This window comes from Dermacentor andersoni, chromosome 3 (assembly GCF_023375885.2).
Source record: "Dermacentor andersoni chromosome 3, qqDerAnde1_hic_scaffold, whole genome shotgun sequence".
NCBI classification, from domain to species: Eukaryota; Metazoa; Arthropoda; class Arachnida; order Ixodida; family Ixodidae; genus Dermacentor; species Dermacentor andersoni.
Window position 1 is genome coordinate 127,342,281 of NC_092816.1, and position 27,097 is coordinate 127,369,377.

The 27,097-nt window shown below is 47.3% G+C and overlaps 1 long non-coding RNA gene across 1 annotated transcript; it reads right to left on the minus strand.

The window, feature by feature from the left end:
- Positions 1 to 4,431: 4,431 nt before the first annotated feature.
- Positions 4,432 to 25,578, minus strand: LOC129386226 (uncharacterized). The gene is made up of 4 exons (XR_008613677.2): positions 25,440 to 25,578; positions 21,998 to 22,078; positions 16,133 to 16,214; positions 4,432 to 4,692 (listed from the first exon to the last, which is right to left on the minus strand). It is a non-coding gene; the product is annotated as an uncharacterized lncRNA (long non-coding RNA).
- Between the last annotated feature and the right edge of the window lie 1,519 nt (positions 25,579 to 27,097).

Genomic DNA, 27,097 nt, shown 5'->3' on the forward strand with positions numbered 1-27,097 from the left:
AACAAGAAAGACGGGCTAAACCCATCACATGATGAATATCGACGATAATGGACTCAAAGGTTTAAATGATACTTAATATTTAAATAATAATGATAAATTGGGTAATATTACACAAAGTAAAACGTGAATTAGATAAAGAAGTTGTGGTTACCTTCTTTGCCTACGGAACATGCTTTCTCTTTGGCCTAGTTATGTACTTCAAATATGGTTTGCTGAGTTAACTAGTATTCCATTTTTGAGGCTAGCAGTTCCTGGCCCCTATCCGCCAGGGCTAGCTGGGTCGATAGGTCGGGGCTGGACAACAAGGACGCATATTGGATCTGAGAAGAAGGTTCCACCCCATCTGGTGCCAGCGCGCACCAACCTTTGCTTAGGGCTCAGTATAAGAGTTGATTCTCTCTCTCTCTCTCTTGAGGCTAGCAGAACGAAGATAACACTTGATACAAGATAAAGGAAGATAACCAAGTCAGAGTTGTTTTTTTCCTTACCTTGTATCAGGTCCTACTTTCTCACTGCTCGCCTCAATCATTGCAGTGCTTGCTGTGGAGTTCGAATACGTACACGGACAAAGAGAGATGTACTCCCAGATTTCTCCTGTCCAAGTAGAATAGATTTATTTGATTGCAATTCATAACCTTATGGAACTCTCTCTTCAAAGCTATTTGGCCAAAGGCTTAATTATGCTATCTCTTTAATATGTGACTCGCATTTTTTGACAACTTCAACCACGTTGCGGTGTGTACGCACTTGCGCATCTAATGCCTTTGACGGAAAGTTGCGTTACTGGGTTTGTGACACAGGGTATGTACCACTCCCCAATGGAAAAAAAGAAACATTTAGGATTCCTCCCGTGCTGGGCGGAATTGAACCTGCACGCGCCACATGGGTTTCTCAGACAGTTCAGCGAGCTGCGCCACGAATGCATTTTTGGTGCACCGTTATTAATGAGCCTTTTTCACGACAACTTAGGTCACTGGGAATGTGACGTTTGGTGTGCGCCGCTGTTGAATAAAGCCGGGTGAGCTGTGCCACGAATGCGCGCGACCAGCGACAAAACAATTTTCAGCGTCCGCGAGCACAGGCGCGCCGCGCGTCTCGGAAGTTAAGCGCGAATTTCGAAAGCGGCGCGAGTAGTTGGCGCATCGTATACAGTGGAAAGCGCGAGCGCGAGAGAGGAGTCCTCCACCGTAGTCCTTCATAAAGAATAGCAACAAAATCCCAACAAAGAAAGGCGTCAGGCAGGGAGATACAATCTCTCCAATGCTATTCACAGCGTGTTTACAGGAGGTATTCAGAGACCTGGATTGGGAAGAATTGGGGATAAAAGTTAATGGAGAATACCTTAGTAACTTGCGGTTCGCTGATGATATTGCCTTGCTTAGTAACTCAGGGGACCAATTGCAATGCATGCTCTCTGACATGGAGAGGCAAAGCAGAAATGTGGGCCTAAAAATTAATCTGCTGAAAACTAAAGTAATGTTCAACAGTCTTGAAAGAGAACAGCAATTTACAATAGGTAGCGAGGCACTGGAAGCGGTAAGGGAATACATCTACTTAGGGCAGGTAGTGACGGCGTATCCGGATCATGAGACGGAAATAATCAGAATAAGAATGGGCTGGGGTGCGTTTGGCAGGCATTCTCAGATCATGAACAGCAGGTTGCCATTATCCCTCAAGAGAAAAGTGTATAATAGCTCTGTCTTACAAGTACTCACCTACGGGGCAGAAACCTGGAGGCTTGCGAAAAGGGTTCTACTTAAATTGAGGACGACGCAACGAGCTATGGAAAGAAGAATGATGGGTGTGACGTTAAGGGATAAGAAAAGAGCAGATTGGGTGAGGGAACAAACGCGAGTTAATGACATCTTAGTTGAAATCAAGAAAAAGAAATGGGCATGGGCAGGACATGTAATGAGGAGTGAAGATAACCGATGGTCATTAAAGTTTACGGACTGGATTCCAAGGGAAGGGAAGCGTAGCAAGGGGCGGCAGAAAGTTAGGTGGGCGGATGAGATTAAGAAGTTTGCAGGGACGACATGGCCACAATTAGTACATGACCGGGGTTGTTGAAGTATGGGAGAGGCCTTTGCCCTGCAGTGGGCGTAACCAGGCTGATGTTGATGATGAAATAGTATAAACTCCAGGACAAGAGTCTCTCCTTGGAAATCAGTGTGCGCACGCTTTAACCCGAGCTCACGCCATCCGGGTGCCAGAAGGGAGGGATACGGCCGCATCTCTGGAGCCCGTACCCTTACAACTTTTCTTTTTGTCTCAGCTCTTCTTTCCGTCTTTTCTTGCCCTTTCCCTTCCCCTAGTGCAGGGTAGCAAACCGGAGCCTTTAACACTGGTTAATCTCCCTCTCTTTCTCTCATTTGCATCTCTCCCTCTCTCGCCATACAATACAACGGTTTGAAGAGACTACAATAGCCACCTCCACACAAGACCCTCTCAAGCGAAGACGCAGTAGCATGGCGACAATTACAAACCGACGCATACCGCCATTTAAGCCGACTCTACGTAATACGGCCTCCATTATACCTGTGCGAATTTCACCTTTTTAACCACTGAGCACGCAACATTGGTGTGCCCCAACATACAGGCAGCCCTGCAAATACCGAATCTCACACTCGAGCAGTCGGAGTCCGTGCTGACGAGCTCGGACCCTCGTGACCAGCAACAACTGGTGCGGCGGGCCCGGGACACGGCAAGAGTCGCAGGAGCCCTCAACCGTGGGCGCCTCCACGCACAAGCGGAAAGACGCGCCTGCTTGTATATTTTTCTTATTTTTTCAATAAAAGTTTTTCCTCCTCCTCCTTCTCCTTGTAATATCACCAATAGCACAACAAAGCTTCGCTGAGCGGACAATGTGCGGTCTACACAGCCGCAACTGTTCAGTGAAATGGATGACAGCTGCTTTTACCAGTCCGACACTAACGAGTACACAAGCCGCTGACCACTACGTGGCCGAAACAAGAGATTCTTTACTACCTGAGCTACAGGCTGTTCACGATAGAGTCGATCATAACCGTTCACAACTTCACCAACAATGCCGTTGTTTAGATCTGAGCCGACTCTCACAACGCTGTTAAATAATCTAAACAACGTAAAGAAACAACGTCTATGCGCAAAGAGATTCATCCACTTCAGACACTTAAAGTCCACTGGTTGCTGGGTGGCGGTCACAACCACTATAAGAATGTAGCCGACAATAGCACTCGCTCTTCTTTATCACCTGACAACCCTCGTACTAAACTTCCTTCCGCCCCTGATCCATCTTCATAGCCCCAAAAGCTCTCTTCGACGGGACATACATGCTCTAATTCTCCCGTGTGGCTGCTTCCTTACTGGAAATCTAACTCGGGTAGAGGAAACCTTTCTATTGAGACTTCAGGCTGAGGTGGCTCTCACTCCTGGGGCCCAGAGTTCTCTGCTCCGACACCGCCCCCCCCCCCCCCCCCCCCCCCCCCAGGCTGAGGTGGCTCTCACTCCTGGGGCCCAGAGTTCTCTGCTCCGACACCGCCCCCCCCCCCCCCCCCCAGGCTGAGGTGGCTCTCACTCCTGGGGCCCAGAGTTCTCTGCTCCGACACCGCCCCCCCCCCCCCCCCCCCCCCATCCCCTGCTACTGCAACTGAGGCTCGCCATTTGCTGTTTGTGTCTGTGGACAAAGGCTACAAGAGAGAAATCGCTTAAAGGTGCGGGAGTATGGACACACTAGCCCCCAGAGAATACGAACGGTTAATTACGAGCCATAAGTTCCAGTGGCAGGTTCTTCACGAAGGCGGCCTGCAGGCATTTATTGAAACGTAATATGCCGAACGGGCAAATCATGTAACAGAAATGTTTATGTGAGCCGGAAACAGTGAAAGGAAGACGATGCAGCATAAGATGAAAAGTTATGAATGAGAATATTGAAGCTAATATTTCATCCGGTGTGTGCCATCTCTGTAATGATATCTGCGCGGCTGCAGAGAATAAACCGCATCTAATAGCTCTTTTTTTTTCTTCCTAACTTGCTGCTAGGTGGAACTCGTTCCCAACTAATATTATCTTTACAGGTGGACTGCGTACTCACAAATTATGCTCGAGAAGTGCTAACGTTTCGTGTCTGCAGGATGCGGCATGCTGCGGCATCCTTAGCACGATGTCGGTATGATGAGCATGTCATCAAGACAAAATTTCTGTGGATATTTGAGCTGCCTATCCTTAAGAACACTGAAACACACTTAAAAAGTTCAGGGGTTTTACGCGCCATAACCATGACATGATTACGAGGTACACGTAGCGGGGAATTCCGCACTAATTTTGACCATGTCGGTTTCTTTAACGTGCAGCGAATGCACGGTACACGAGCGTTTCTCCATGCCATTCTCATCGGAATGCGGCCGCAGTGGACGAGATGGAACCCGCGACCTTGTGCTCAGCAGAGCAATGCAAAAGCCATTGAGCTACTGCGGCGAGCATGTTATTTGTCGTGGGTGTCAAATGACAGAAATGTTTATTGAGTAGTATTACATGCCTCTGTTTCAAGTAAAAAACGCATGCTGTGATGTCATCAGAGGCGGGTTATGCGTATCGTGACCCTCCTCTGAAGTATGCTGCATAACTATCCTCAACGCACATAAAAGGCTCGTCACCCCTTCTTGTGAGGCACACGCATCCATTGTAGCACATGTCGGTCAACCAATCTCCGCACTAAAAAAATACAGGATAGAAAGAAAGAAGAAGAAGAAGCAGAATGTGAAATGCATCAAACAAATAGGCAAAGAGATCATGTGATCATGTTTTTGACGTTAGTGACAATAGACATTACATGTTTACTTTTAACTAACGATAACGCTTAGCGCATTATTTCCTTCCTTCTCCTAACATTGCTGGAAGCTGGTTCTGCGGATTGTACGACAAAAGACAAACTACATTGTGACAGATTTTAGCACTACCTTTATGTGCAAGCCATCATCGTTATTTCTTGAAAGATGCCCTTTTGTATAGCTTTGTACAAAAAGTATTCGAGAGAGAAATAGCAGTCGTGATACTTTAATAATAACTTACAGTCCTGAATAGACAAGAATAAAAAGCGTTACAGATTGCGTCGCATATAGCTTTGCGCATGCGGGAATTCCTATGGGAAGGAGTGTCTACTTTTGGGACACGGTACTGCGCTTAAGTTTTGCTTGAGCGCCAGTGCGGGAAAGAGGCAATACATTAGAGAGTCTATAATACAACCAAAACCTCTGTTATTAACTTATTTGAAGTTCAGTTGCTGGCCAATAACTAGTATTAAATTAAGTGAGAAAGTTATACGCTTCCTATCGTTTGGCCCCGAAAGCGGATAGGTATCCGTGTCGTGAACGAACTAATCTGCTTGCGCTCCATGGAAAACCATAGTTCGGGTCTATTAACCTCAATTAATTCTTAATATTTATTAGCATAAATTATTATTACATGAGTCTAAATAAGCCTCAATTATTCCTCTTGTAGTTCCGTCATCATTCGGCCTACAATTACGCAGCCTTGGAGATTTGGTCCGTAGGCACATTCTTTGCAGTGTACTATTAAATTCCGAGAATCGAGGCTGCTGAGATGACGCAAATGCGGTAAAATGTGTTTACGTGTGGCATGACCCTGCGCGGTGGCTTATTAGCTGTGGCAGCGCGCGGCGACCGCATTTCGATCGGAAATAAATGCTATAGTGCTCGTATACTTAGATTTAGGAGCGTGGTGAAGAATTCCAGGTAGTAAATTAAGTCGGAGTAGCCAACGACAGCGGGCCTCACAATCGTGATTTAGAATAATTGGATCGGGATTTTCGCACGTAACAGCCCAGAATTGATTTAATTTAGGTGTACCATCGATGGCCTCATCCATAAAAAGTTAGATTATTTGAACATCACATATGCCTTTGATATGACATAGAAGCAACAGTGGTTCCGTGTTGTTTGATTAGGTGACAGTGGTGCTCCCATATTTTTTATTTCTCTGTTTTAGACTACACTATGGGGTTTTACGTGCCAAAACCACCATCTATTTTTTTTCCGCTCTTTTCATTGCAGTCATATAAGTGTTCTGTTTGCGAATAAACTTAGTTGAAAGTACAGTTGGAAATACTTGCGCTGCAAGCATATTCAGGACAATATGAGCTTATGTGTGCACCACTAGCGTATTTACTGAGGCGCAACTCTCGGACAGGTACTGGGCGGCCCGGCCCGTTAATACCCAGTACAATGTGTTTGACTTAAACGCAAAACTTGTTTTCATATGGTGCTCAGTGGACGGCGACGGTGATATTTATCTGGTGCCTTAAATAACTCCAGCCTCTCTCTAATGGTGTTTTTATTAAAGGACACGTTTCGCATTTGTAGCGACCATCCGTCACTTCGTTGTCACCACCGTGGGAGTCATTGCTCCTTGCTTCGCAAATCCCGCTTGCCTCTCCGTAGGGGTCACTGAGCTCTGCTTTTTCTTGGAACTGTAGCGGCTGCCCGACTGGGGCACCACCACTGCCACTTGGCAAATTCTTTACTTTTTAATAAAGCCAGTCGACTCTACGTTCACAGCCTGTCAAAACGTGTTCCTTGCCTCCGCTAAGCCGAGCTCCCAACAAGTGGTGACCTACGATATTTACGTTTTTTTCGAACGCTAGCCATGTGCAACGGTGCTCCTACTCCTGCTGACAGAGACGACGCCACGGTTACGTCTCCTGTCATCGCCGAAGAGCTTCAGCTTCCCCGGTTTGGCCCAAGAATTGTGTGTGAAGTGTGAAGTAATTTTGAAGAGAGATGGAAGAGATAAGTGCAGCGCCGTAACTGTCGCTCACAGGATGACACCTCAACGGCACTGCACGGGGAAAGGGGTGTGGGGAGAAAAAGATGAAGGAGAGAAAGACAGGCCAAGAATCCCCGATTTCGGTTTATGAAAGCAGATGCCCGTTTTCAACTCCGACGCATCACTTCACAGACAGCAAAGTACCTGCACGTCGTCGCCGCGCTATACCCTGCGACATCGCCGACGCCATGTATACGACTTGCTTGCGGCTAGGCCTTCGGCCACCGCATAGGACGACCTGAAACGCAAGGTCCTGCACCGCCTCGATCCATTGCAAGAGAGTAGGCTCCAAGAGCTCCTCTACGAGGAAATCGATGACCAACGACCGTCACAACTGCTGCACTGGCTGCGTGAATTACTGTGTGAGCCCGCAAATGAGAGCCAGCTTCCAATTTCGCGCGAGCTGTTCTTGCAACGCCTCCCGGCGTTCGTGTTGTCCACTTCTCTTCTCTTGTGTCCTGTCTGCACGCCTCACCTTTTTTTTGCATAATGAATCCTTACCAACTAGCTCAGCTTTCTGTCGTTCCCACAGTCCTCACGCATGGTACTGGCGGGTTCCGACGAGATGAGTCTCGATCGGCTAGCTGCACTCGCTGACCGCATATGCGACTGCTCGTCTTCGGCACAGCTACCTATCGCCGCTGCGAGTCTCAGAACGAGGAGAGTGACTCTCGCGCTCTTGGAAACAGTCGAACGCCTTACCAGTGCACTAGAGAAGCTTTACGACTGGCAGCAACACTGTGGACCAACTTCGGCGCTACCATACCGTTTCACAGTCTCGCTGTGCACTTATAATAGAGACTCGCCATGGCAGTTGTGCTGGTACCACAATCGCTTTCGCGAACAAGGAAGTCGATGCACTCAGCCCTGTTCGTGGACGGGAAACGCACCGGCCCGTCCCTAACGGCGGCATGCGACATCGGCCCTCGAGCAAGCCGCCTATTCTTCGTAATCGACCGCATCACCGGCACCTGCCTCCTCGTTGACGCCGGAACCAAGCTGTCTATTGTTGCCGCCCCGGCCGCAGACCGCCAACCCGGCAAGTCCACGCCTACTCTCCACGCAGTGAGCAACAGTGCCATCGCGTCGTATGGGCTCCGGTCAGTAACGCTAGACATCGGACTCCGACGATTGCACAGATGGGTGTTTGTAATTGCCGATGTCAGCTTTACCACACTGGGAGTAGCCTTCCTCAGCCATTTCAACCTAGATGTGAGTGATCGCGATCGGCGCCTAGAGGATAACGTCACATCCCTCGATGTACTTGGCCTGCAGTCCAACCTCACCTCATCTGGCTTCTGTACGTTTCAGCCGAACTCAGCGTACGATAAGATACTTACTTAGTACCCGCAACTCATGAAGCCCCAAAACGATGCGCTGCTCGTGAAACACAAGGTGACGCATCATATCCCCACCTGTCGCTGCCTGGCCATGGAGTCTCGCTGGACGGAGGTTGGAATTCGCCCGCCGTGAGTTCCAACATATGCTTCAGCTCAGCGCTATTCGTCCTTCCACCAGCAATTGGTCATCCCCTCTCCATCTGGTTCCAAGGCAGAACAGTGGCTACAGGCCCGGCCTTGTGTTAATTACCGAGCTTTCAATGCCGTCACTACTCCGGATCAATATTTCCTTCCCCGCATACATGACTTCGGTGCTCATTTCGCAGGAAACTGAACATACAGCAAGGTTGATCTGATCCGCGCGCACAAGCAAATTCCTGTCATACCCAGCGCCAGTCAGAAGACAGAATCACTACTCTATATGGCCTGTTTGAGTTTGCCCGTATGCCTTACGTTTTAAAGAATGCGACGCAAGCTTTTCAAATGTTCATGGACGAGGTCATGCGCGGACTCCCGTTCATTTTCGTCTACCTGACGACATTTTCGTTGCAAGTTGCACAGCCGAAGATCACAAAGATCACCATCGCCTTCTGTTTGAGTGTTTGGATGAACACGGCCTAGTTGTAAGACCCTGCAATGCATTTTCGGAGTTGAAGCCCTATATTTTCTCGGCCATCGCATTTCACCCTAGACATTAAGCCACTGGAATCATGAGTGCGGGCAATCGAGGACTTTCCTTTTCCAACCTTCTTCCGAAAGTTGCGCGAGATTATGGTGCTCATATATTTTGACAAGCACTTCATACCATCCTGTGTGCAAGTTCTTTACCCGCTTGCGGACCTGCTGCGTCGCAACTCCAAAAAGAAAAAACGCCTACGTTCCAGTGGTCTTCAGTGGTCCTTCCAGGACGCCAGAACGCGGTTGGCGACTGCAGTGTTGCTGATTCATCCATTGCCCGGCGCCCCAACTTGCCCTATGGTAGACGCATCGACTGCGGCAGTGGACGCAGTACTGCAGCAGTGCGATGGCACAGAATGGAGGCATCTGGGCTTCTTTTCAAAGCGCCTCAAACCTACAGAAGCGCGCTACAGCACCTACGGGAGGGAGATGTTGGCCATCTATTGCGCTATCAAGCATTGTCGTTTTTTTTCTTGAAGGCTGTAGCTTTTACATTATGGCCGACTACAAGCCGTTAACCTTCGTTTTCAAGAACGACAGTTCCTCGTACTCAATGTGAGCTTCGGCAAATTTCTTTTAGAATAAAAACAGGAAGAGCGCAACACAGGACGCGCTAATAAAGAACACAGGACAGAGCGCTGTCCTGTGCTCGTCCTGTGTTGCGCTGTTCTTGTTTTTATTCTAAAGATGAACCAACCAGCCCCATTGAACACACTGCTAGCAAATTTACTTTATCTCCAAAAGTTTTTATGGACATCCGCCATATCTCTGGGACCGAAAATCAGGCAGCTGACTCACTGTTGCGGATCGGCGCTGTGCCTGCAGCCCATGTGGATTTCCAAGCTCTAGCCTCTACCCAGAAAAACGACTCCAAGCTGCGCAAATTGTGGGAAAATGCCTCGTCGCTCCAGCATGTGTAGGCGCCGCTTCCCTACACAACATTTGTCATGTGCGACACATCGCAGGCAGCTCCACGCCCATTCGTGCCCACTCAGTTTCGGCGGTCAATATTCGATTTCTTCAACGGCCTAAGCCATCCCGGCATCAGAGCGACACACACTTTTATCACAGACCGCTTCGTCTGCCCAGGGATCAACAAAGATGTTGAAGCTGAGCAAGAAGCTGCCAAGCCTGTTAAGCCGTGAAAGTGACCCAGCACATGTGTTCTGCGGGGAGAGCCGTTGCGATCACGTGCATTTAGGCTTGGTAGGGCCTCTTTCGCCCTGCTAAGGTTTCAGGTACCTCCTCACGTGTGTCGACTGGTACTCAAGGTGGCCTGAGGCGACGCCTCTACAAGGCATCACGGCCGAAACAATGGCGAAAGCATTTGTTGCTACGGGGGTGTCGTGGTACGGTAGCCCTTTGCGCATAACTACTGACCGAGATCGACAATTCCAAAGCTCGCTTTTTTTTTTGTTCTGGTGAGACTGCTCGGCACGCGCCTTCATAACATCACAGCTTACCACCCACAGAGCAACGTCATGGTCGTGCGTCTCCACCGACAACGGAAAGCGTCCTTTACCGCCACGCTCGACTGAGAGCACTGAGTGGAAAGGCTGCCCCTAGTACTACTGGGGCCGCGAACAACCATAAAGGATGACCTCGGAGTCACCGCAGCCGAGATGCTCTATGAGACAGAAATCTGCGTTCCAGGCCAGTTTTTCGGGCACCAAGCAAGTCACTTTGCCAGCGGCCGCGCAGCGACTAGAGGGGCGACATTCCTGGCTCGACCAGCTTCCACCTGCACCCCCATGTATCGCCCGCGGGCAGCCTGTGTTTAGTTTGCCGATGATGGACACAACCAAGCATGTATTTAGCGACGCTACTCTATCAAGCCACTATTGCGTCCTTCCTATGAAGGCCCCTTTCGGGTGAGTTTGCGTTCAGAGAAAACCTTGAAGATTGACGGTCGCGGCAAAGAAGCGACAGTATCGTGCAACGGCGTGAAACCAGCATATCTCGATCATTAACTGTTCATTCCTTCCGCCATTCACACCTAAGCCTCTGTCATTCTAGGGGGGGGGGGATCTCTCGTAGTGGCCGTCCGTCCTTACGTTGTCCCCACTTCACTGAAATCTAGTTTCCTTCGCCTCGCCTCGTCATGGGGGTCAATGCACCGTGCTCTTTCTGAAACCGATGTGGCCACACGAATGGGGCGCCACCACTGTCACTCGGGGAACCTGCTTTTACTTTTGAAGAAGGCCAGTCGACTGACTATTCTCAACCTGTCAAAACGTGCATTTGTCGCCTCCGCTAAACCAAGCATCCAACAAAACCTTTGACAGACAGTAAACCACTATTATGCTTAGAAAAGAGAGTGACCTGTGCTTTATATTAGAAAGCTTAAAAGAAGACGCGCTTACAACGCCTTTGATTTCAGGCAATTTTCGCGACATATTTGTATTATATTATGGTACCTATTCTTCAATAAAACACTGGGGAATATCACACCTGTTCGCTTGTCTCCAAAATTTATTGCCTTAAAGCCAGTAAAATTACTCGACATTTCTGCTACATCTGAGGGGTGGAACAGATCATTTGCAAGAACATTCAGCGCAAGCGCGAGAAATGTTTTCCCAAGCAAAGGTGCTATTCTGAACGTTCCGCCATTGTATACAAGGACCTCTTCGGATAGTCGTTTTCGAGCGCTGTGAAGCGCTCCCAAAATGCCGATCTTGTTCGGATAGTCGAAAACGGGTGTTTACCCGCCGTGGTTGCTCAGTGGCTATGGTGTTGGGCTGCTGAGCACGCGGTCGCGGGGTGAAATCCCAGCCCCGGCGGCCGCGTTTTGATGGGGGCGAAATGCGAAAACACCCGTGTGCTTAGATTTATGTGCACGTTAAAGAAGCCCAGGTGGTCGAAATTTCCGGAGTCCTCCATTACGGCGTGCCTCATAATCAGAAAGTGGTTTTGGCACGTAAAACCCCATAATTTAATTAATTAAAACGGGTGCTTCGGGCATATTCGAATAGTCCTTTCCGACCGCCTGACACAATATCAGAGTGCCGAGAGGCGTTCCTAGTATTGCCGACGGAGCTGTCGAGATATCTATCTGGTCAGTTTTCGTTGCTGTGACGCCAGCCGTTCTCGTGGTTGCGCTGGCGAAGGGAAACACTCGCTCCGCTTAGGCGACAATTGTCACTGGCGCGGCGCTGTCGAGTTACAGGATGTTCTGCTCAGCTTTCGCCTTCTTCGCTCTCACCCCTCCGAAAAGCAGCCTGCTGTTCAGCTGGCGAAAGAAGCTCTGGAGCAGTGTTGGCTTAAGCTTTGCAAAGTCCGTCACGTCTTCAGCGGACACACGTCCAACGAGAGTGAGAGCCTCCCCCGTTAAACACAAACTCAGACACAGGGCCCACTTGTCTCTAAGCCACCCTTGGTCCATGGCCACACGCTCAAACCTCTGAATATTCCCCGAACTAAGGGTTCCACCTTACGAGGAGGTCCTCCCACCTCATTAGAAATAAATGTTTTCTCTCTGTCTCTCTCTGAATATATGCGTCGAGCTCATCCCGAGCTTCATTGAAAGCTGAAATAAATGAAGGGAGGTTGGTTCTGTGTGCTAAGGTTGGTCTTGTATTATTAGAACCTTATGTTCACAGCTGATTCGCCTAATCCCTATGTTATTTCTCGTTTATAAAAGTGGTCCAACATTTTACTATTTTAATGCACTCGACTTGGGCAACGTCGGCGCACATGTTCAGTTTTGTTTCTTTGTTTTATCATGATGAAGGTACCTTATCGCGAGTTTGCGAAGGCGCTGACGGCACTGGCCCACTGCCAGTCGGCGCGGTGATTCCGGTCTCAAATTCCTTGCCTCAATATATCGCGTGATGAAAACACGTATCGAGCTGGGCTCAAATTTCGCATTAGGGAGTATGGTAATCGTCGGACTTTTATTATGTGTTATTATTTATTTATTTACGATTATTTATCATGATGAAGTTACCTCGTGGTGAGTATAGTAAGCTTCGAGAAGTGTAAAAGACATTTTCTGCTTCCATCATTCTTTAGGACATCCAAGCACCTACATACCCGACATGTAAACAGCGTCGCATTGCAGATGGCTTTTAAAGCTTCCTTACATCAGTGTTGGAAATCAGTGTTTGTGCAAGTCGCTGCTTGATCGCACATTATAAGGCAGGTAAATGATTTCTTATTATCAAGCTCGATAAATCATTTTAAGTACCCCTGTTGGGGATTATTCGACATTGAGACCAAAACTGTTACAACTAAAGACATAAGGGTAATGACGCAGTGCCACCATCATGGAACGACTGCCACTGACAAGTGCTGTAAAAATTGTCAGATTCGTGGACGACTTTTTAGTTTTTTACAAGTCTAACACCTGTGACACTCAGCTTTGTGCTAGACAAACCGTTGACGTGTTTCGTTCCTGCATGAAGAAACTAGAAATAACTATTGAATTTCCCGATAATAACAATCTTAGGTTCCTTGGCCTTGAACTGTTTTTATCTGACCATGTGTGCTGGCAGTGTGCCCCCCACTCCAAGAAGAACCTCCTACCTCATAGCTCGGCGCATTCGAAACTTGTGAAGCGTGCGATTGCCAAATCTTGTTCAGGGGCTGCCTTGTAGTGTTCGTGCCTTCACACAGTGCGTAGCAGTTTTAATACTAAGGTGCTCAGACTGCGAATGGCAGGTGAGCCGGACAATTTACTGTCCACCATTGCCGAATGTCTTTTAGCAGACATAAAACAGCCAAGGCGTGACAAACACAACAATTACAAAGAGCAAAGTTCGAATGCAAGAACCGCGGTCTTTTCCTATTTGCACCAAGTGCGCCAAAAAGGTAGCACATAAAGCAGGCATTCGAGTTGTTACTTTTTTTTGGCAAAAAACGAATTCTCCAGTTTGTGCCAAAAAGTAAACACAGAAGACACGGTGCCCCGCTCGTATGATAAGAAAAACCCAAGAAAGCCTGTTGATTGCTGTCACAACATAGCATACGAGATCCCCCTCTCGTGAGGTCGTTGCTACATCGGCCAAACTGGCCATTGCATTAATGACCACCTCTGAGAACAGTCAAATTTAATGAAGGGGTGTGTTGGTAGTCACCTGGGTGCGCATAGCTCTCTGTGTGGTTGTCGTGCATGGTTCGACAGATGCAAAATACAAAGGTGAGAGCACGTTGTTGGGCGAGTCGGTCTTTTTAGTGTCTTTTTTAGCCCAGTTCCCTTCCTTAAGTATGTACAAAAGTGATATGGTGACCAGCGTACACGTGAGACATACGAGACCTTTTGTACCGAAAAGAAATGCGATATGTGCGCGAGTGTGCCTTCAGTATCGTTCCTCACGAAGGAACTCACGTATCCAGCACGTGGATGATGGGGACCATATCGTTATGCATTTTTCACATTATCCATCGCCGCTATGTATTCTTGCCTGTTCAAACCCATGTACATATTGCTGTGTGTGCAATAAAAATATTGGCTGAAAGTCAGCGCTTCGTCTGTATCAGTCACGCCCCGTTGTTCAGCGCTGTTACTCGTTTTCTTCAGGCATGTACCAACAAGTCCAAGTTAGCACGTTATTGCCAAAAGCAAGATTCAAACACAAAATGTTTTTTCGCGTACACTTGCGATAGCGCAACATCGGGCACGTGGTAGCAGTGAATCCCATGGAAATTTAAATACAGCAAAATTATGTGGCTTAATCGTTGCGCCGTCGTTGTTGGTAGACACGCCGTCGATGTTCGCTGTTTTCCACCAACCGCTTCATTCTGAGCGATACATATACCTTAACCTATACCTGAGCCACTATTTATCGAAATGAAGAAATGCCTTTTAAGTGAAAATGTCCTGTTTCGGAAGTACTTTGCTGCAAAAAGTACTTGAATGCCTTCAGCAGAAGCGGAGTTATTGGCAATCAAACACGGCATTCGCTATGTTCCCGTTCCTTCTTTAATGCCTTGCACTGCAAAGGGTACGGCTGAATTGGGCTCCACCTTCTAAACGACACCGTGGCGCACCGTTTAACTTTCATTTTCTATGTTAACATAGATGCCATGACTTCCCATTTTGGTGCCTACGACGCGCTAAACGTATGCTCAACGTGGTTGTCCTGAGGGAGCCGCAGTGCGCTTAGCCAGTCGAAACCATGGCGGCACCCCACGGCGGCCACGGTATCTACGTTGCGTAACAGAGTGCAGCTACCGGTAAGAGCCGCGTATGGGAATCGGCTTTATTACAGAATAAAGCTTGCAGGGGAGAGTGAAGACCACGCTGCTGTTTCTAAAGGGAGCGTTTCACTTAAAGATGACTTCGCGCTCGGCTTGCGAGCTCCACGCACCGTGTACTACAACAAAACTTGCCTGAGATATTCACAGCGGCGTATATGATAGCCGTGGACTACGTTATTTCACCAAGCCCGAGATGTCGTTCAGGGCCGTTCTAAGTATGTGTCATGATTTAAGTTGAATGTCATGTTGAATGTTGTCATGTGTATCCTTTTTGTGAGGTTGACGCTATCTTCACGAGCATGATACCGATGACCTGCACGCCAATATAACGCTGTCGTGTCGAAAACAATTTGCATGAGATGCCCATATAGTCATCCACGTCCGCTACTGTATTGTTTGTTTTGGTCTATAAGAAACAGGCACAGACGCCACCGATATCGCAGTGTGTGTGGAAGAGAAAGCCTTGCAGTAATTACCAGGAGTCGTTGTTGCGCGATAGATCACTGGTTAGCACACACAACTTCCCATTCTATATTGCTAGTGTGACATGGCCTGGAATCTTAGTCATGGCATTGAGGACGAAGTTTTATTTTCTTGGGTATTTGGTGGTTGTGAAGCTCTGGATAATCAGACTGCCTGATCACGACAAAAGTGGTCATCAGCCTAACGGAATGAACGAATGGACGAGACGGACAAGGTAAACCCAGTTTCAAGGCATTAACTAGTAAAAAGGGATTACGGAAACTTGTGCACTATTCATGTTTGCGATGTCTGTGAGGCTAACTTTCAAGTGCATGTTCTTTATAATGATTTCGTAAAGTTCGGCTGCCGCTGTTAGCAAAAAGGAGAGAGCATGCACGCAATTCAAGAAAACGATAATCTTGAGAGAAGCACTTATTAATTGCCTTTTGCTGAAGATGAATTAAGGTTCAGATGGCCCCATCAAGGACATAATAAAGTTTTATCTCTCTCGACAGTTAGAACGGGAAAAGTCACGTGAGAATAGTATCGATCATCTTCTGAAATGGCTCCTTTCAATGGTTAACTACTAGGTGAAATAGTGGCAGCAACTTTGTTGCTTATAAACGACTCACGATTAAGCGGCAGCGATATGTGTTATTGGTCACTCTGTATCTATTGCGTATAACAGTCGTGGTTTCAATTTGCTCTTCCTTCCTGAAAAAGAAAATCATGTGGTAAGAATTAAAATACCTTTCTGCAAAAATGGCTCACTGGCCCCCTTCCTATAGCTCACTCCTGTGCTGCATGCACAAAGCCAATTTAGAATCCTTGATATGAGACGTTCGATACTCTCCCCATCCTTAATAGGCGTCGAGTCATCCCTGTAAATAAATGTTTTCATCACCATCAGGAACTGCAGTCGCTGGGTATCTAGCCAATTTCGAAGACACGCAAGGGACCCTGAAACGATTTTGTACAAACGCACTGAGTCGTTAGAGTAGGTCCTTCTGATCATTAATTGACGCATCTAAGTGCTCTGTGTAAAGCGTGTAATTTATTATAAGGTTTTAAAAATGTACATCACTGCTGATCGCAGCACACTGCTGAGCTGAATTTTCAGCCACCCCTACCCATTTGACCTAAATTGGCCTAATGACGTCAGTAGGGTGAGCTATCCGATTGACTGCCCAGGGCGCGTCATCGATAATTTTTCCAATTTAATGGTGAACAGATATTGTTCATAATAGTCGGAATGTTAGTTATTTGTTTCTATAAAAAGAAAGTAACAGAAAGAGAATGCACAAGAACAATGTCTCAGTACACTTAAGCACTTCGGCACACAGAAACTGTCGCCTGCTTGTGTTACAAAGTGCTCCGTCTTGACGAGAGCTCCACGGTCAGTGTGGGCCTGTCTTTTCGTGGGTACCATGAATCACTTTTGTTGCATTGTGGGCTACAAACGCCGTGACTGGCAATATGTCAAGCTGCGACAACGTGTGCATCGGCAAGGCAGCAGACGAGCGGTGTGGCTGCAGCGCATCGGACTATCGGTATCTGATCGGCGCCAGGATTTGCGCGTTTGCGGCCGCCCTTTTACACTGGAGGATTACTACCACAATACCGTTTCGCGAGTCCGGTGTTCGGGTAAACGCAAGCGAGGGCCCAGGGCCCGGCTGCTTGACCGTGCCATTTCACGGGATGAGCAGAAGCGCAAACGTGAATGATCTGCACGGTGCAGCCACCTGGTGGCACAGAGCTCAACCAAACACAGTAGCAGTAACAAAGTGCATTCTTTGCTGCTGGCGTATATTTTTCGCAGGAGAGTAATCGTTAACATGCTGTTTTTTATAAATGTTTAAAATGTTTCGCACTTGGTTAGAGCAATATTAGCTCTTTGGCTGATTAAGCTCTGCGCGGTCCAGCCACCTGTTCTGGCCGCTCACATACGTCTACGCTGAATTTGCTTCATCAGCTTGAGTTTATGCTTCCACCCATCCGTCGAAACGCCCAGCTCGCCTCTGGTTACCGGAATACCAGACACGTTCGGCGCTGTGACAGAATGCTCACAACGCACGCTTATTCGATAGCTCTCGCTTGGGGTCCGCTGCCAAGCAGCTGGCGGAGAGGTTGGAGAGGCTTCGTGCGCTCGATCCTAGAGAACCAGAAGTAGGCGACACAGCGTGCCATCGTGAGGTAGAGCCAGTGAAGGCAGAGCTTAGGCCCGACCACTCAGCGAACGAGTTGAGGAGAAAATGCATGGCTATGGAGGAGGGTAACCTCTAATCGTCCGTAGCTCTTTTAATATGAGACGCTTTACACAAATTGTGGCGCAAATGATTTTATTTAGATGTACCCTACACATCTACAAAATTTGTCTGAACCGTTTCAGGGGCCGTTTAGTTTTTTACGGCGCAACGTAAAGCTCACCCTCGGTTGTGTTTACATCTGCAGCGGTTACTTGCAGAAGTGCGTGGATATTTAGTAAGCAGAATTTTTCGATGTGAGAAGCCTCTAAAAAAGTAACAGTCCCTCCTCCAGCAACGCTGAGAAGTGAGAGCGATGTAAATAGCCTGCCTCGCAAATTGTGAAATACGCCCATCGTTCTGCTTTCACAAGAGTAAGTGTAACTGTGGTTAACCACCTATAGCTTGACCTTTTGAACCACTTTTGAAGATAAAGAGCTGGTGCAATAAATTGGCGTTGTTGTACAGACATTTCTTATATTTGTACCGCGTTTCCCCTCCAAGTACACGCTTGAGTCATGGCTGGCTGACCCTTGTCATCGTTGTTCTGTTGATAGACGAGCCAAGTCAGCTAATCGAAAATGAAGTCGAAGGCAGCGCCAATTTTCTGCTCATTGCAAACGAAGGCTTATCTGCACATTATAAGGCAGGAAAAACTTATAGTAATAATTGTATACTGCAGTTGAATACCAATAAAAAGACCAGAAACCGCGTACACTAGTAGAACGTGACGTGGTGGACCTCTTATGCAGCTTCACATTTTCGCCGTGCGGGCCGCAAAAGGTCATTTTTCGCGACTTTTAGTGATTATTTAAATATATAAATGTACGTTTAATGACAAAAGACATGGCTCATTTTAGCCATTACGACAGGGAATCATTCCATCAGCGGGTTTATCTCGATTAATATTCTGAGCGGTTGTCTGTCCCTTTAAGCGGGGTGATAATAGGATTTTAATTCGTGTGGGTAATGAATTTGAAGAAAATAATTTCTGCTGAATTTTTTAGCAAGTGCTACTAATTTCAGGTACATGAAATGAAAGGGTTTTAGCCGACATTTAAAGGGGCCCTGAACCACTTTTTATAGAAGTGGAGAAATGCATTTGAAAGTAAAATAGGCTATTGCAGAAATACTTTGCCGCAAAAACTACTTCAATGCATTAAGCAGAAGCGCTGTTATTGGCAATCAAACGCGCCCTTCGCGGTGCTTTCGCTCCTTCTTAATGCCTTGCACTGTGATGGCTAGGCGGAGCGGTGCGTTCACACAACGCTCCGCCTACTGAACGTCACCGTGGCGCGCAGTTGAAATTTGATTTTGTATGTTAACGCAGACTTCGCTACTTCCGACTTTGGCGGCGCACCATAATCCAAACGCGGTTGTCCTCAGCGAGCCACAATGCGCTCAAGGAGTGGACCCGTCACGAGACCCAGCGGTGGGCGCGGTATCTACGCTACGTAGCAGACCTCACCTACACGCAACTGTAGTGTGTATGCGCAGCGTTTGCATGGTGCATGACTGGGCTTGAGTGCGCGCTCGCGCTCATATTCTCTCTAGTCTGACCGTGCTACGTGGTGCGGAATGGCTTTGTCCTTCACCAGCTTGACCGAAAGATTCTAGCCACATCCAACAAGCGCACTTTGAAGCGTTATCAACAATTCCGCCTAGGAGTCGAACTAAGAGCGGCCAGGCGTGAGAGCGCACTGCCAAGTGTGCGTGTGGTCTGGCATTAAGTTTCGCGAGGTTGGAGGCTAATTGAGCTTCGAAACTAGCTGATATTAGCGAAACGCGATGGCTATGACACGAATAAGAAGGATGGCCGAAGTTTAACTGCTACGTGGGCTGCTGCGGCCGAGTGTGAGCGGACGATATTCGACTTCTTCCGGAAGTACGTAATTATTATCAAAATTCGAAAGCTAGAGTTTTGTTCACTTGACCCAGTTCATTAAACTGCGTCAATAAGCATACGTAGGTGTCGACCACTTGACACGCTACGCCGAGACGGCCGCACTCCCGGCAGCCTCTGCGCACGAAGTTGCGTTTTTCATCTTGCGGAACTTCGTTCTTCGACATGGCGCACCACGCGAACTGCTCAGCGACAGGGGACGTGTCTTCCTGTCCGAAGTAATCCAAGCCCTTCTCGCTGCATGCAGCATCGTTCACCGCAAGTCTACAGCCTACCACCCGCAAACGAACGGCTTGACAGAGAGGTTCAAAAGCACACTCGGCGACATGTTGACTATGTACGTCGCCTCAGATCACAGTAACTGGGACACCGTTTTGCCGTTCGTCACGTATGCCTATAATACGGCCACACAAGCTAGCACTGGCTTTTCTCACTTTTTTGTGCTGTATGGACGAGAGCCCATGTGTACCATGGACACACTGCTCCCATACCGACCCGACGCTTCCAAATGCACTCCTGTGTCTGAAGCCCCCAAATACGCCGAGGACTGTAGGCAGCTCGCGCGAACCCTTACGACCGTTGCTCAAGGTCGTCAAAAGCTGCGGCGTGACAGTGGCGCGCTTACACCAGTTTTCCCGACTGGCTCCCCTGTTTGGTTGTGGGTCCCGCCTCACAGCCCTGGCCTTTCAACCAAACTCCGTGCACGATATGATGGCCCCTACCGCGTCATAGATAGTACTTCCGCTGTCACCTACGTTGTAGAACCTGTGACGCCTTCACCCGACCTTAGGCATCGTGGGCGTGAGACGATTCATGCAAACGGACTTAAATCATACTATGACCCCCTCATCCTACCTACGCCGTAAGTCGCCAGGATGGCTCCTCTTCTCTCGCGGGGGCCATTGTAGTGAAGAGGAGGGCGAAGAAGACGCTCTTATGTCGACTGTGCGAGTGATCAGCGTTCGTGTACTGCCGGTGAAACTAGACTGCGCCTCTTCCGTCTTATAATAAATCCTCATATTACAACAGTAACAGTAGGAAGAAGTGCACTGATCCAAACACCCTTGTTGATTGGCTTCAGCTTTTTGGCCAATAGCAGCCGCGCATGGGAATCCGCTATATTACGAAATAAAACGTCACGAAAAGAGTGAGGAGCACGCTTCTGTCGAAAAGAGAGCTTTGAGAGAAAGGTGATTCGCGCTCCGCTTGCGAGCTCAACGCTCCGCCTACGACTGCAGAACTGAGCTGAGATGTTGAGAACAGCGCATGCTATTCGTGGACTACGACTTTTCACCGAGCCCAAGGGGCGGTTCAGAACCCCTTTATCAGAAATGCGTTCTTATCTTTTCTTTACTTATTTACAATTGATCTTGGCTTTTGCAAGATACATGACGAGCGGGTATGCAATGAAGAAGCAGGTACGGCGATAACAATCAATCAATCAATCAATCAATCAATCAATCAATCAATCAATCAATCAATCAATCAATCAATCAATCAATCAATCAATCAATCAATCAATCAATCAATCAATCAATCAATCAATCAATCAATCAAACAAACGAACATGCAACCAAAACCTCAGCAAACGTTCGGCAGAAATATTGCTAGGTGGTCCGTCAGAGAGCACTTCAAGTGATGTAACGCTGTTCCACAATTTTACAGTCAGTAAAAAAAATATGTAAAACAGAATTGAAAGCAATCTTGATGAGAGAGAGAGAGAAATCTTAGTGATATTTAGTGCCACAATCTAGGCCGTAACATTAAATGCAGAATTTGTGAGAGGATGGTGCGTCGCGTTTGCCGAGGAGTCATCGATGGACATGATGGGCGCCTTAATGAATGCTGATTACTGTAATATTTTCGGTTGTGTAATAACGCGTTAACACGGCAGCTTTTCCTTCAAGTATTGAAGTAACAAATTACAAGTCGCAGAAGTTGCGGTCATAGTGCTGATAAATTAGGATGTTCGCCTTTATTTCTTTGAATTAGTGCAAACCTGACAGCATTGCGCACGCTGTGAGATGACGATACCTGTGAAACACCTTCTAGTACAGGCTACGCGAGAGTACTGTATGCCATTTCATTACCTTACTCCATTCCTCAGTTGCATCTGTTCAAGTGCGAATAACAAGTCGTCTATATGTTTTTACACTGATCACATCGATGTGTTTTTGCAACGTTATATTAGCGTAAAAGCAAAACCCAAGCGGGTACTCAAACTTAGTGCCATGCGCTAGTTAGTATGTATATGTTAACGATAGTATGCTAGAAAGGTATCAATTTGTTAGCGAAAGTCATTTTTGCAGCTTTTGCGACGACGGCAATTGAGTGCTCAAAATTGGGCTTACGTTGATTGTTCGTCCGTCTTTTCAGTTCCGTTGCCGATGACGGTGGTCGTATTCATCATCGTCGAGTTGCCGCTTTCAGCGCTGCAAAAAACAATTCTAGCTGACAACTCGTGTAGTTAAAGGTCTCGATGGTGAGTGCACGATGGTGAGTGAAGTGCCTATGATAGAAGCTCTCTTACATTAAGAAGTAAATGCTTTTCCTATGATGTTGGTGCTGCTGCTACTCTACTGTAACTCAATTTTTTTAAAGTGAGGGCTCAGTGCCTACTTGTTCATGATACTGAAAGCATCATGGTGTCAAGAGCCACCTCCTTGGGCTCCTTTTATTTAACATGAGCTACCATCAATAAGAGTATATGACCCCCGGTCATTTGCCGCTTCACTGGATTTCACTTTACGTGAAGTATAGTAAAGGATCGTGTTTTTCTTGCTTCCTGCTACTGGATGCTCTCTCCACAAACAAAAACGTTAAAATCCCAGCCACAGTTTCGTAGGCGTGATTATACGAGATCCAGTGACTATTTTAGGTGCATCAACCTTCATTTCGTTCACAACATTGCGACAAACTCAAAGCGTGTCCAAAGCCCTTAGACGGACATATCCACATATTGAACTGGGTCGCAAATGAACTCTCTGACTTTTATTTTAAAACAGAGTCAACGCTTGTGGTGTGTATCACTTGTTCTATCCATCCTCTATTTTGCGCGCTGTTTCATTTCAAGATGAACCATATTTTTAGGCTTCACAATATTCGCGATCGGTGTACATTTTTGTTGTGATAGCTAGATAACCGGAAGGAAAACTGTTCTGTCAACGTCAAGAATGGTATTAATGCGTCAGCATTCTTAGGGTACTTCACACACTTTTAGGGGGCTAGATATCTACCTATGTATCGACGTATGTTTGTATCTATGTTCGTAACTATGTATGTTTGTACCTGAGCATGTTCAACGTGGGAAAAGAGATCGAAACCAACCGTTGGACGAACTTTGGCCACTGAGTATCTGACAATGTGTACATTTCAGTGTTGTGAGCAAGAAATAAAGAAACCCGCCAAATCGAGGCCTCCCAGAACTTTATAACTTGTGATACGAGCACCCAAAATGCACTAAAACCCGCTAAATTCAGACAACAATCAGGATCACATTCAAAGTATGTTTTATGGCGTCTAAGTAAAACACGCTTAAAAAAACACACTGGACAGAAAAGTATGTTTTTGACCATAATATAATAAAAAATATAAGTTATCAATGGTATTATGCCTTTTCTTGCTCCACTCTGAAGTGCAGAAACGCATTGCGAAACAAAACTGCGAACAATAGAAACAAAAGACGCTTACAGTCAATGGCAAGAAAATAGGTTCACCTACCGCGTAGTGATTGAGGGTGTGAATGAAGACTTTATTACGGACACTCATTACAATTCCAGAAAAATGTCACCTGTTTCATCATGTTCGGTATGGTCGGTATGGTCACGCGTCCTCTGTGTGTATTTGTTCCCTGGCGGGGCAGGATCTAGAGTCGGTGCCATCGCTGATCCTGTAGATCGTCATCGTTCAGATCTTGTTAACAGCCTGATCGGACGGCCTGTAACTGAAGCAGCATTTATCATTCAGCAAACAGGGGGTGTGAAGTCAATTGTAGAGTGGGCGCACACTGACATGGCGAGGCATCCTTCACCAGCTCCTGATATCTGAGAACTATTTTGTGGTACTTTCAGTGTTGTTCACCTGCCAGAGGAAAATGATTGAGTAGCCGTAATATATGTTTCTTCGTAACTGCGTGCGCGGCTGAATTCCCGCGCTTTTCACAAAGTTGTACATTGCCATAGCGACACTGGGATTAACTAGCGTCACCAGGAACTTCCGTCAATCAGCCTCGAAGGGGTGATTCCTGTAACCATTCCTTCCTGAATTTTTCGACGCATTTCAGAGCAGCAATTTCACGAGGCAAAGCACGTGTGCGAAAATGGTGAAGAGTGAAACTGCTGGAACGGTTGAAACTGTTAGAGCTGTAGATCACAAGATGCATGGAGACACGGAAAAATAAATGCGAAGCACACTGGTTGTGACTAAAAATGATTGTGCCCTCTAACTTCCAAAGATGCGTCGGTAAGCTGCACATTTGCATCACATGAAGCATGAATTATTGTCAACAACATTGAAGTTCTTGTAACGCTAAAAAAGAAGCCCCCGTTGCATGAAAACCGCTAAAATGCCCGCCATCTGCAAGAGAACAAGCTTTTCTGCTAGGCAGCGCAAGAAAAACGCTAAATTTATTGAATAACCCGCTAAACTGGCAATACTGGTACATAGGTGCTGCTCTTCAACGAACCTTTTGCACACCGACGTAGGTGACTGTAGATGCAGGACTGGGTAGAGACCGCTGCCGAAAGAAATCTTTTGACGTAGACTTGGAGCAATGGGTATGTGTCTCAAAGAAGTCCTTTGACGCCAACTTGGGTCTCTGAGTACGTGTCATTATGTGAGTGTGCTGCGCTTCAATGAGCGTCTTTGTCGCCAACTTGCGTAGATATCTATGTACCACAGGAAATGTGCTGTCCTACTGTGACAAAAAAGATCCGTTAGATTTCTCCGATGCTGAGCGGAATCGAATCCACGTCGCAAGGGTTCCTCAAGGACAGCAACCAGGTGAATTAGTAGGCAGCGCTACAAATGCACTCTGTATGTGCCGCTTTTCAGTTAACGTCTTTCACTCCAACGCTTTAGCGACCTGCGCCACAAATGGGCAGCGCATGGGCTTCTCTTCAATGAAAATCTCGCCAACTAGGATTACGGACTGGGCCACAGAGTGTGCAGCAAGCCAGGGAGCAATTGCCAGCGTTTGCAGGCACCGGCCCGCAGTAATTCTCATCTCCGGGGACAAACGCGGTCTTCTCGACAGTGCTACTAGATCGCGCAGCGTGTACAAAAACAAGCGCGAGAGTGGAGCCCGGTTGCCGCATGAATTGCTTCTCAGCGTTCGAACGCATTATATATCGCGTCATATTCACTGTTCTCCTTCGTTGCAGCTTGCCTAAAGGTACATGATCATAAGAGGCAAAAAATATACCTTAATACCAGACCAATACATGAACATATACACCCACACTTTTCTTTTCAACAAAGCATTTGTAATCAGTTCTAAAGAAAAATAGTTGATAACATGTTACACTCTTTGTAACATTTGAAGGCGAGAGCCTTCTGCATACTTGGAAATGCATTAAGTAATACAATCGAGGACGAGACTTCTTGCAAGATATAGCGAGCCACAGTGTGAATCACACATGTGGCGCTTTTAGATCGACCTTGTCAACGACATATGCGAGCAATTATTGCACTACATAAATATGCCGCATGCTTGTCGCCAGTAAGGGTTAGAAATATGTAACCCAATCCTAACAGAATTACGTTTTATTTTCAACAGGGGAAAGCAGCACTCACGGTTGAACATCTCGTTTCTCACTTGGCAATCATCCTCGGTCGTAGCCTATTTCCGAGGCCCGCCGCACCATCTGCTCGGCCACGGGTGAGCGTCCTTCATCGCCGTCTCTCTAGCTTCGCAGTCGACTGCCGCCACAACCGCCGCCGCCGCCGCGTGACCTTAGCGACGTAACACCTGTTTTTCAGTCAACCCGCCTCGCTCGTTTCCCCTCTTCACACGCCGCTCGCTCGGAGAAGGTTACGCGGGTTTTCGTAGCACTTCTTGCGCCTGCCTTGTTTCGCTCAAGATCACCGCACATCGAGTCACTTGAGGCTTTTGCCTTGATAGATATATTTCTTCGGAGGATATTGCCACGTTGTAGTGACAGTCAAGAATACAGAATCAAATCTGTGCATCACGAAAATAACTTTTCATTGAGCGAACCTGTGTGCGCAAAAGCAGATGACACTCGGAACACAACGGTAGCGGCGAGCGCAGTCGGTGATGGTGGAAATCTGTGGGCCAAGCGCATCGGCTTTCATAAATTCTTGATCCAGCGTAATCGCCGGTGCACGGGTGCTACGCATTCGCGTCGCGCCTACAATCAGATTACACAATATTCTGTGACTATAGATGGGGAGAACCATCGATAACATTCGAGAAACTTCCGATACACGGAGACGCGTCCTGCGCTAAGCGATAAGGTCTCACGTTTGTTAGCTAGTGAAAAGCGATCATCGGAGAAAGATAACAGGTACACGTGTGAATGTCCACCCTCGTAAAAGACATTGTAGCGATGCTGCAAACACAAAAGAGTGAATGCTTGCTGGCTCTCCCGTAATGGAGAGCAGGTGTAAGCATGAAATGGCGACCGGTGAAGCAGATTGGTTCCAAGATGATACTAGCCACAATCTTAAAATGGGTGTAGATCTCGTTCGCAACAACACACCCCAACACACCATGCCATACTGTGCACTGGTTCGTATGGACGCTGCCCAGATAGAAAAAGAAAACTGGCTGAAGACGGCACGACCGGCAGCGAAAGACGCCAGGGAGACAGAGCGCACTACCCAGCAGAAGAAAAGCGTCGGAAGGAGGCGCCACGCAGCGTGGTGCAATCTGCCGAGGCGACGCAAAACTAACGCCGCGGAACTCACGAACCGCTGGCGTTCAAAAGAGCACAGGCAGCCCTGTCTCAGTGCCAATAGATGACACTGACGTGTATCATGCCCTGTATCTGCCTTTTGAACGTAGCTATTGGAAACTACAAATAAATCTTCAGCGTACTAGAAGTTACGGCTTGAGGGATAGTGTGAACAAACATTAGGAATAACTCTCAAGCAGCATTTTTTGTTGCTTATTCGGGAAGTAACTAGCATATGTAATGCGGTCCTGTGCAAAGGGTTGAGGGCCAGGGACTGCATTTTCTGAAGTTTTGACGGATTGCAGGGATGTTCTTGTTTGAATGCCCGGAAAACGGCTCTGGCTTCTGGCTCAAAGTCACTTGAAGGTCTCCGACAACGGGAGTTAAAAGCATCTCATACGTAATAACGGAAATGCATGTAATAAAGAAAAACATCCGCCTGCATTCCACCCTGTGAATGTTTATGCACAGCGAAGTTGTTACCGATGTTACACGACAGTACAAAAGGACAACCACCACGCATCCTCATTCTTA